The 10,028-nt window shown below is 45.0% G+C and overlaps 1 long non-coding RNA gene across 1 annotated transcript; it reads left to right on the top strand.

Moving 5' to 3' along the window:
• The first annotated feature begins 4,175 nt into the window (after positions 1-4,175).
• Positions 4,176-5,951, top strand: LOC118241408. The gene is made up of 3 exons (XR_004776062.1): positions 4,176-4,369; positions 4,527-4,596; positions 5,885-5,951. It is a non-coding gene; the product is annotated as an uncharacterized LOC118241408 (long non-coding RNA).
• Positions 5,952-10,028: the final 4,077 nt, after the last annotated feature.

Here is a 10,028-nt window from a genome sequence, read left to right as displayed (position 1 = left end):
CCCGTATATCACCCATGGCTGTCTGTCTGTGTGTTTCCCTCTAGTGTGTGTGTGTCTTTTCCCTGGTCTCTCGTGTTTAGTGTAACTCCTGTTAGTAACCTCTCTGTTTTCAGTATTGTATTCTTTCCCGTTTACTCGTGTGTAGCTTAATTCCTCTGTAGTTTACTGGATTTAGTCCTGATCTCTGGTTTGTTCTTAGCCTGTGTTCACATTAGTTTTATTAAACCTGCTCTTAGTTTATATTGTTTTCCTGATCTTCTCTGTTGTCATGTGTCCCACAGCAGTGTTACATCCTCACAGCAGCATTACACCCCCACAGCAGCGTTACGCCCCCACAGCAGCGTTACATCCTCACAGCAGCGTTACGCCCCCACAGCAGTGTTACGCCCCCACAGCAGCGTTACGCCCTAACAGCAGCGTTACGCCCTAACAGCAGCATTACACCCCCACAGCAGCGTTACACCCTAACAGCAGCATTACACCCCCACAGCAGCGTTACACCCCCACAGCAGCATTACGCCCCCACAGCAGCGTTACACAGCAGTGTTACACACCCACAGCAGCATTACACAGCAGTGTTACACACCCGCAGCAGCGTTACACAGCAGTGTTACACACCCACAGCAGAGTCTCGGCTGTAACTGTAACTGGCAGAAGGACAGTTGGCCATTCCAAACACTCACATTTAGCTCTCGCCTCGAAAACAACCAAACAGAGCTGAGTGTGCAGTCACTGGACGTTTCTGTGATAGGGGAAGGAACGCTCTACACATGACAGGACGTTTCTATGAGAGGGCAGAGTACGCTCTACACGTGACAGGACTTTTCTATGAGAGGGGACAGGATACTCTACACGTGACAGGACGTTTCTATGAGAGGGGACAGGACGCTCTAGATGTGGCAGGACTTTTCTATGAGGGGGACAGGATGTTTCTATAAGAGGGGGCAGGACGCTCTACATGCAGGACGTTGCTAGAACAGAAGAGAGCAGTGGGTGTTTATGGTACTGAGTTACCTGCTGCTCTGATGAGTTTAATCACAAACATGAGCTCAGTCCTTGAGCTTTTCAAACAGTTCACAAGAGAAATGCTGAGAATCACAAGAAATCAAAAGGTGATTCCTTCAGTTAACGCAGTAAAAAGACTGCTGACTAAGTGCTCGCTCGGAGTTTGGAGTTAAAACCAGCAGAAGCGCAGTGAGAGACTTTAACCCCACGTCTCAGTGAGAGTCTCACAGAACTGGAATCATAATGTAACCCCCTCTCTCTCTCTCTCTCTCTCTCTCTCTCTCTCTCTCTCTCTCTCTCTCGCTCTCTCTCTCTCAACTTCTCTCTAGCTTTCTACACGCAACGGTTTCTTCAAAAAACAAACCAGTAATCAGTTCAAACAGCTGTTTCTTAATGCCGCTGATAAGTTACAGACAGTGTTGTCCCCTTCATTCCACGATCCAATTTAGTTGCACTACACAACGCGCATAAAACTAACATTTACACAAAACAAAACTTGGGACGAATTCTGGCCTTTCTACATTTTCCAAACTAATATTTTCAAAGAAATCAAGTACAGAAACAGCCCTTTTGAGGGAGTGAATACAGTACATGAACGCAGCGGATACCGCAAACCCCACATCCATCTTAGCTAGTTAGATTACAGACTTAAAGTTACGGGCTCACAAAAATAAATGAAAAAAAGATTATTAAAGCTCACCAAACAAATGACACAGGGGCTATCACACATCTAATCTGTGAGACATGGCTGGACGCCTAAAGTTTTCTAAGGATCCGCATGAATTATTCACAACGACCAAAGCAGAAACTGATCAGAGCGACCAGCAGTGTGATGGATGAACAGAAGAACAGAATCACATGTGACGAGGCAAAGACGCGTCTGGACATTAAAACCCAAAACATTCCTCTTGTGCTGAAATAAGAGTTTGGCTCTTCCACCTGAACGTCGGACAGTGAGACAGGGAGAAACATTTCTGAAGGTGGACTGCGATTTCTTCATCACTGTAGCATTAGTTTTAAATTACATTTAGATTTGTATAATTAATACATATTACATATTAATACATATTAATACATATTTTTACTTAACTTGTTTATAAGGGAGAGTTTAAAGCTCTGACCAGTCAATATATGGACCAGTTAGACATATGTATCATTTTTTCAGGAGACACCTTTTAATTTTGATGTTTTCATGCAGTTGGTTGAAAACAAAAGAAAAAAAAAGTTCTGCAAATGAATGTTAGATTTGTCTATAATGTTAGTTATCAACTATATTTTATAAATGTGTACATCGGCCTCTGCATATATGTGCGTGTAGAATATCAGATATCAGCACTGGCCCAGAAGTCCCATGTCGATTTATCCATAATTAGATTATCAGAGACAACTATAAGGTGGGTTATCATACTCCTATAAGGTGAGTTATCACACTACTATAAGGTGGGTTATCACACTACTATAAGGTGGGCTATCACACTCCTATAAGGTGGGTTATCAGACACTCCTATAAGGTGGGTTATCAGATACACTTATAGAGTTTCCATGTTTTGTGCTACTTGTGCAGTAGTTTATAAATCAGTATAAACAGCTGGAGAACTCTAGAACATCTCACTGGTAAGTGAAGAGCACCTTTTATAAACATTTACTATGTTACGTGACGTGAGCGTTTATCAGTGTGCGTGCCTGAGAGACGAGGAGACGTGAGCGTTTATCAGTGTGTGCCAGAGAGACGAGGAGACGTGAGCGTTTATCAGTGTGTGTGCCTGAGTGACGAGGAGACGTGAGCGTTTATCAGTGTGTGCCAGAGAGACGAGGAGACGTGAGCGTTTATCAGTGTGTGTGTCAGATGAGGAAATGTGAGCGTTTATCAGTGTGTGTGTGCCAGACAAGGAGACGTGAGCATTTATCAGTGTGTGTGCCTGAGAGACGAGGAGACGTGAGCGTTTATCAGTGTGTGCGCCAGACAAGGAGATGTGAGCATTTATCAGTGTGTGTGTGCCAGACGAGGAGACGTGAGCGTTTATCAGTGTGTGTGCCATACAAACGATGAGACGCGAGTATTCATCAGTGTGTGTGCCTGAGAGACGAGGAGACGTGAATGTTTATTAGCGTGTGTGCCAAACAGACAATACGACGTGAGCGTTTATCAGTGTGCATGTGTCAGATGAGGAAATGTGAGCGTTTATCAGTGTGCGCGCCACACAGATGTGGAGACGTGAGCGTTTATCAGTGTGTAGCAGAGAGAAGAGGAGACGTGCGCGTTTATCAGTGTGTGTGCCTGAGAGACGAGGAGACTAGAGGAGACTAGAGGAGACTAGTGGAGACTAGAGGAGTGAGTGATTCAGTGCAGTCTGTCCTGCTCCATAGACAATTACGTAAAGAAGCTTCAGAGAATTTGAGAAGGTGTCGTGTGAACACCCCTTAACCTGTTTATCAGTGTGTACCTGTGCACTCTGAGCACAGTCATTAATGAAAAGGTCATTAAGGTCACTGTGACCATTCAAGTCCATAGAACGCTAATCAGACATTAAGTCCACTGACAGACCTGAACTGATGTCTGCTGCTGCTTTAGTTGGAGTGGAGAGTGGGAGGAGCCTATGATCTGACTATGTGTCAATCACTGATATCACCACATCAGATCAAAAGGAACTGCTTGGATTCCAAATAACACACTAACAACAGCTTGCGATTGATGGGCTGAGGTCTAATCACACACCTCTTCACTGTGGCTATTTCCACCACAGTGTCTGATCTAAACTGTATGAGGCTTTATGCTGCAGTCAGACGTCTGACTCTGTGATGCTACAGACACACTGGATATGAAGGTCTCAGCCTGAACCTTCTTCCACAAAGATGTGGGACGTCAAAGCCGGTTCTCCATCTCTGTGGCTGTGCTCTCTCTCTCTCTCTCTCTCTCTCTCTCTCTCTCTCCTTCCTACTGGTCATTACTGTCAATACAGCACCAGTGCGGGACCTTCACCGTTAGCCTGCATTAGCAGGACATTACATGTCGTAAGCTCACAGCACGAGCGGGGAATACCCCCAACCGCAGACACGCGATCCGACAGGGGAGACGCGGATGAATAAGTGTGTAAATAAGAAGAACGCAGGCTGGTGGTGTGTTGGCACTGTGAGACGGACAGCTGTGACGCTGAGTCAGGGCACCCGGCGTCGGTGCAGCTGTTTCCAGAGACCAGGGTGTGGCATGGTAGGAGGTCTCCGTCACAGAACGTCCCATCGCGTGTGTTTGCGTGCGGGTGAGTGGAGAGGGGCCAGAGAAGAGGACTGAGCCACAAGACAGCACGCTCTGCCTCTTCCTCTTCCTCAGCGGTGTCAGGTACACAGGAGCATCTGCCTCGTTTAGGTGAGGTGTGTGTGTGTGTGTGTGTGTGTGTGTGTGTGGGCTGGAGGCTCGCTTGGTTCTCGCACCCACTGACAGTTGAGAGGCTATGATGAGGCTTCTGTTGCCGTGGCATTTGTTCATCCTGTAAACACACATCTCCCCTCTCTGCTCTACCAAGGACGACCTCATGCTACACTACAGCTCCAGCAAACACGTCCATAAGCATCAAAGTGCTCTGAGTGTAGGTGGTGAGTTTCTCATCTTATTCTATTATGTGCAGGTAGGAAATAAATGTGTATCACACTATTATCTTATTGAGCCCAACACTGAGTGAATCGTGATGACACTTCAGTACTATCGCCCCCTGGAGGACACCACCACACACACACACACACAAACACACACACACACACACACACACACACACACACACACACACACACACACACACACACACACACTCTGTGCCCTTCATATGACAGTGTTTACAGATGAGTGTAGCTGGATGTGTTTATTTAAAGTATTTAAATAGGGAAACTGCATGGCTGCTTAGAACATATTTGTCAGTGGAGGACAACATAAGCAGATACTGAACATTTAAAATGTTTTTTTTGTTTTTCAATTCTATTTTGTTTGTTTATTCTTCAGTCTCTCTACAGTAATTGTCTATGTGTATTTATCTGGGTTGTCATGGTAACTGGAGAAGGGTCCATTAAGGGAACACCCACTCATTAGTGTCTTTATGATGAATGATGGATCCTCTGTGTTGGTGTCTTCTTCTAAACAGTCTCCCGTTAGCTTTACAGTGGAGTTCTGGTTCTTGGTCATGTTGCTTCTCTGTGTTTGGTGCAGTGGTTTCTCTGCCTGTTAAGGTTTGCTGCTGGTGTTCAGTTACATCCTGTACCAGTGTGCATGAAGGACAAAGTTTATTTTCAAGGGGCACCGCTGTAAAGTCTAACCTTGGCCTTAACTAACCTCGGTTTAACCTTTGCAGATTTGATTATTCACCAGTTTACCATCAATAGTTAAGTGGGAGTTTTTGTAAAGCTTTACGGCCTACTGCGGAAAATCACAGACTCGCATAGACTAGAAAGTATAAAGAAAAGTTTAGTAAGTCGCAAGTCCATAAAATGCACGTATCATTCATCTACTTATCATTTACTACCATAAATATACACAGTTTTTCCCAATCACATGCACTCAATTTGCAAAACTCTACACACACTTCTCAGCCAGAAAGCCTAAAGTTCAGTGTGACCACACCTCTGTAATGTATAGAAACACTTCAGCCATCACAGTTAATCACAGTTACCTGCTCTGTTCTCTATAACATGCAAAGGAGCGAGAGCATGAGCATGCAAGAAGCTGGGAAGCATCTCCGACCCAGTGAGAGTCCGGCCCGTTTAGGGGCAACACTACAGCTGGATTCATTAAGACTGTGCACACTGGGAAAGTCTGAAAATATAATTGGACAATTCTTTCTTCCCATGTCTAGCAGACACACTGTTGACTGTGTAATCACACTGTACTCTGTAGAGTTCACAGAAGACCATCCCATGGTGGAAGAAAGCGTCTCTTTAGTCGGGAGCAAGAAGCAGAAATCGCCACCCATAATGCCATCAGACTCGAATACAAACACAAATGAAGAAAGACGACGCCATACTTCACATCAGAAGGAATGTTTCCACATCAACCACTGGCCACATACTGAGAAGACATAGGAGGAGTATGAAACAAATATATTGGAGAAGAATTCTGATCATGTGAAAGAAATGTGACATGCACGTGTACAAGTACATATCACTTAACTGTAGAGCCTTCTGCTTTTCACTGTGGTACAGTATTGTATACACATTCACTGTGGTACAGTAGTGTATACACATTCACTGTGCTACAGTAGTGTATACACATTCACTGTGTTACAGTAGTGTATACACATTCACTGTGGTACAGTAGTGTATACACATTCACTGTGCTACAGTAGTGTATACACATTCACTGTTTCACAGAACTGTAACCGGGTTATTTCTTCCTCCAGAGTATATTTAAGCATGAAATGAACGCTGACCAGATTGAAAACATCTACACTCAAGAGGCTGCTCTCAGTTTGTCCAAAAGGCACTGCAGAGACAGGAACACCAGAGGACGAAGAGCTACAGTGGACGTCCCTGCTGGTGAGGGAGGTGTATGATCGGAGCCCATATGTGGGTCTGTCTGAGACAGTGTCTGCAGGCAATGTCTTGAGGAACCTAACAGGTGTAGTTTTGAGCGAGATGGGTGGGGTTGGAACGTGTCCCCTTCACAGTCTTTAGGGGGTGAAATGTCCTCCCCGGTAATTCCTGCTCACAGGATCTTGTGATTTTGTTTTTAACGGTGTGATGCGTTTTCTTCTGGCTGTTAGGATTTTAAAATAAACAATTTTAGGCCAAAACTGTCATTTTTAAACAATTACGTTTGGGTACTGTGGTGGGCGGGAGGCGGAGTTCGTGCTGGGTGCCCCTCCCCTAATCACGGACAGTTACTACAGACTCATGGAGGAGCCACAGCACAAACGCTCAGTTCTCACCAGCAGGGTAGACAGGACGCTGTAGCCTTCCGGCCACGGAGAGACCTCTGAGAGAACGCTCCGAGAGAGACTGTTAAAGAGTCTTACAGGTACTAAAGGTTGTGTCAAGATGGGATTAGTGCACTGTGTAAATAAAGCACTTTGGGTTGACTTGCAATAATGTGTGTGTGCGTGTGTGTGTCTCTGAGCTTGTTTTTGGCATATTCGTTACGTCCTCACGTGGATAATGCACAGTGTGTTCCTTCAGCATACTAGTGAGGTAAACTGAACGTGTTTTCTGTAATAATGTGAGACATTGCTGGTCTGTTAGCTAGCGCAAGCCATAGCCAATCCCTGGATTAAAAATGGAAGACACATTCTGGAGTTTAGTTTGTTAGCTATAGCCAGTTAACTTGCTAGTTTTGTAACGTAACAGTAACGTGTTTCGTCATCCATAGAGCAAAGCTTCGACATTTAACCGTGTAGTCATGTGACTGCGTGATTTGTCAATTTACTGCTAACACTGCTTATCTGTTGTAAAACTGGCATGAGTGTAGTTTTTGGAGGGGGGGTTGTGTCTACCCCAAATAATTCCGGCTTACACTACCCATACGTTAGGTTAGATGTTGTGATTGGCATCCTCCCCAAAAGTTAAAATGAAATCTACACCACTGGTGACGTGACTCCAGAGTCTCGTCCAGGATGGATCTGTCTTTATAGACGTTACGCCCCCTGCTGTTTGGTCAAGGAGAACTTTCTTTGTGCTGTTGATGAAAACATGTGGTCTGAGGTGTTTGCCTGTTCTGTTTGCCACTATGCTGTCTATACTGTACACTACACTACACCACACAGGCGTAATGCGTTTTTTGTGTTCTTGATTTTTGTATGGGACTGTTGTCAAGTTTTGTAGGCAGAGTCAGAAATGCACGTAGGTAAAACTCAAGTGGTTGTTGTGTTTATCAGTGTGTGTTAATCATTGTGTGTTTATCAGTATGTGTGCCAGACAGGTGTGGAGACGTGAGCATTTATCAGTGTGTATGCCTTAGAAACGAGGAGACGTGTTTATCAGTGCGTGCCAGAGCGACGATGCGACGTGAGCGTTTTTCAGTGTGTGTGTCAGATGGGGAGACGTGAGCGTTTATCGGTGTGTGCATCAGACCGACGAGGAGACATGAGCATTTAGCAGTATGTGTGTCAGATGAGGATACGTGAGCACTGCTAACGGTTACCGTGTCTGGTGTTAAATGGGCTTTAGGGAGTGAGGTGTGCCACATCACAGTGCCAAGAAGGTTAACACCAGACAGTGAGAGTACAGCAAGACAACACTGAGAGAAAGTTAAACAGAACAAGGTCTCAGCCTGAACCTTCTTCCACAAAGATGTGGGACATCAAAGCCAGTTCTCCATCTCTGTGGCTGTTCTCTCTCTCTCTCTCTCTCTCTCTCTCTGCTGGGAAACAGAAGTTAGTGGAGTCGCCTGCGGCATCACGTGGACCCTTATCTGTGCCGCCTATCCATCCGTCTGCAGGCTGACGGGGGGTGTGTGTGTGTGTGGGGGGGGGCGCATTTAGATAAATGAATAAGTGTGTAAATAAGAAGAACGCAGGTTGGCGGTGTGTTGGCACTGTGAGACGGACAGCTGTGACGCTGAGTCAGGGCACCCGGCGTCGGTGCAACTGTTTTCAGAGACCAGGGTGTGGCATGGTAGGACGTCTCCGTCACAGAACGTCCCATCGCGTGTGTTTGCGTGCGGGTGAGTGGAGAGGGGCCAGAGAAGAGGACTGAGCCACAAGACAGCACGCTCTTCCTCTTCCTCTTCCTCAGCGGTGTCAGGTACACAGGAGCATCTGCCTCGTTTAGGTGAGGTGTGTGTGTGTGTGTGTGTGTGTGTGTGTGTGTGTGTGTGTGTGTGTGTGTGTGTGTGTGTGACAAAGTTTATTCTAAAGGGGCACTGCTATGCAGTCTAATTTTGAGTTTGGCAGGTTTAACTATCACACAGCTACAGTGGATAACCCTGACCAAAGAGCTACAGGGGACGTAGTTGGGGGATGAGGACATGTCCCTTTCAAAGTTTGGAGGACGGTAAAATGTCCGCCCAAACTTCTTGCTCACAGCATCCTTGTGATTTAGTTCTTAAACAGTGTGATGTGACTTCAACTGGCTCTTAGATTTGGCCAGAATTATTATTTATTTAAAAGTCTTGTTATTTTTATAAAATGATGGTTGTGTACTGTGGAGGGAGGTACTGGGAGCCCATCCACTAATCACAGAGTTACTACAGATTCATGGAGGAGCATAAACGCTCAGCTCTCAGATAAAAAGATGTTGTCTAGTGGGATTAGTGCGCTGTGGAAATAAAGCACTTTGACTCACAGTAGTGTGTACTGGTGTGTGTCTCTGAGTTTGGTGTTTCTGGCACATCGTTAAGTCCTCGTGCATGTCTGACATGTGGAATGCAGTCTGTGTTCCTTTAACACACCAGCTCCACTTTCAAACATTTAAAACTGAGGTAGACTAAATGTGCTTTCTGCAATAACGTGAGACACTGACAGACCTGACGTCTGAGATTGTTTTTGTCCCAGAGGAAGCACATGTTGACCTTTGTCTTCCCTAACTGACACCTAGGTAACGGAGTAGGAACTGGAACGCACATGGCAAACCAACACACAGAAACTGCCAAGCACAAACTGTCCTCCTATAATAAAACACCAGTGTTAATAAAAGCAGCTGGTGTTCTGTGACTGGCTCACCGGCCAATTAGATTAGCTGCTGATCCATCTCATTTGCATATCCCTTAAGGCTGGCATAACTGTGTTTCCTTTATTTAATAAAGAGCTTTAAATGAACATTAAGCGCCTCCAGCTTTGTCTGTCTGATGCTGTAATACTTTTACATATTAACACTACAACAGTCCTTTGAGTTTCCCATAATTAGATTTGACTGTATTAACAACTTATACTTCACTCAGTATTAGCTATGTCCAGCCAACATACTTCTTAACTACACCAACAGGTTATATGTTACTGAAATAACTATGTAATATATGTAAAGTTAATTAATATTGTCTGAATTGTTTGTTAATAGCTGATTCACTAACGTTACCAGTCACCCTCTCAGTATAGCGTGTACTGTAAAAA

This window comes from Electrophorus electricus, chromosome 5 (genome assembly GCF_013358815.1).
Source record: "Electrophorus electricus isolate fEleEle1 chromosome 5, fEleEle1.pri, whole genome shotgun sequence".
In the NCBI taxonomy this organism is placed as follows: Eukaryota; Metazoa; Chordata; class Actinopteri; order Gymnotiformes; family Gymnotidae; genus Electrophorus; species Electrophorus electricus.
Note: the sequence above shows the minus strand (reverse complement) of the source record. Positions and strands in the feature narration are given on the sequence as shown.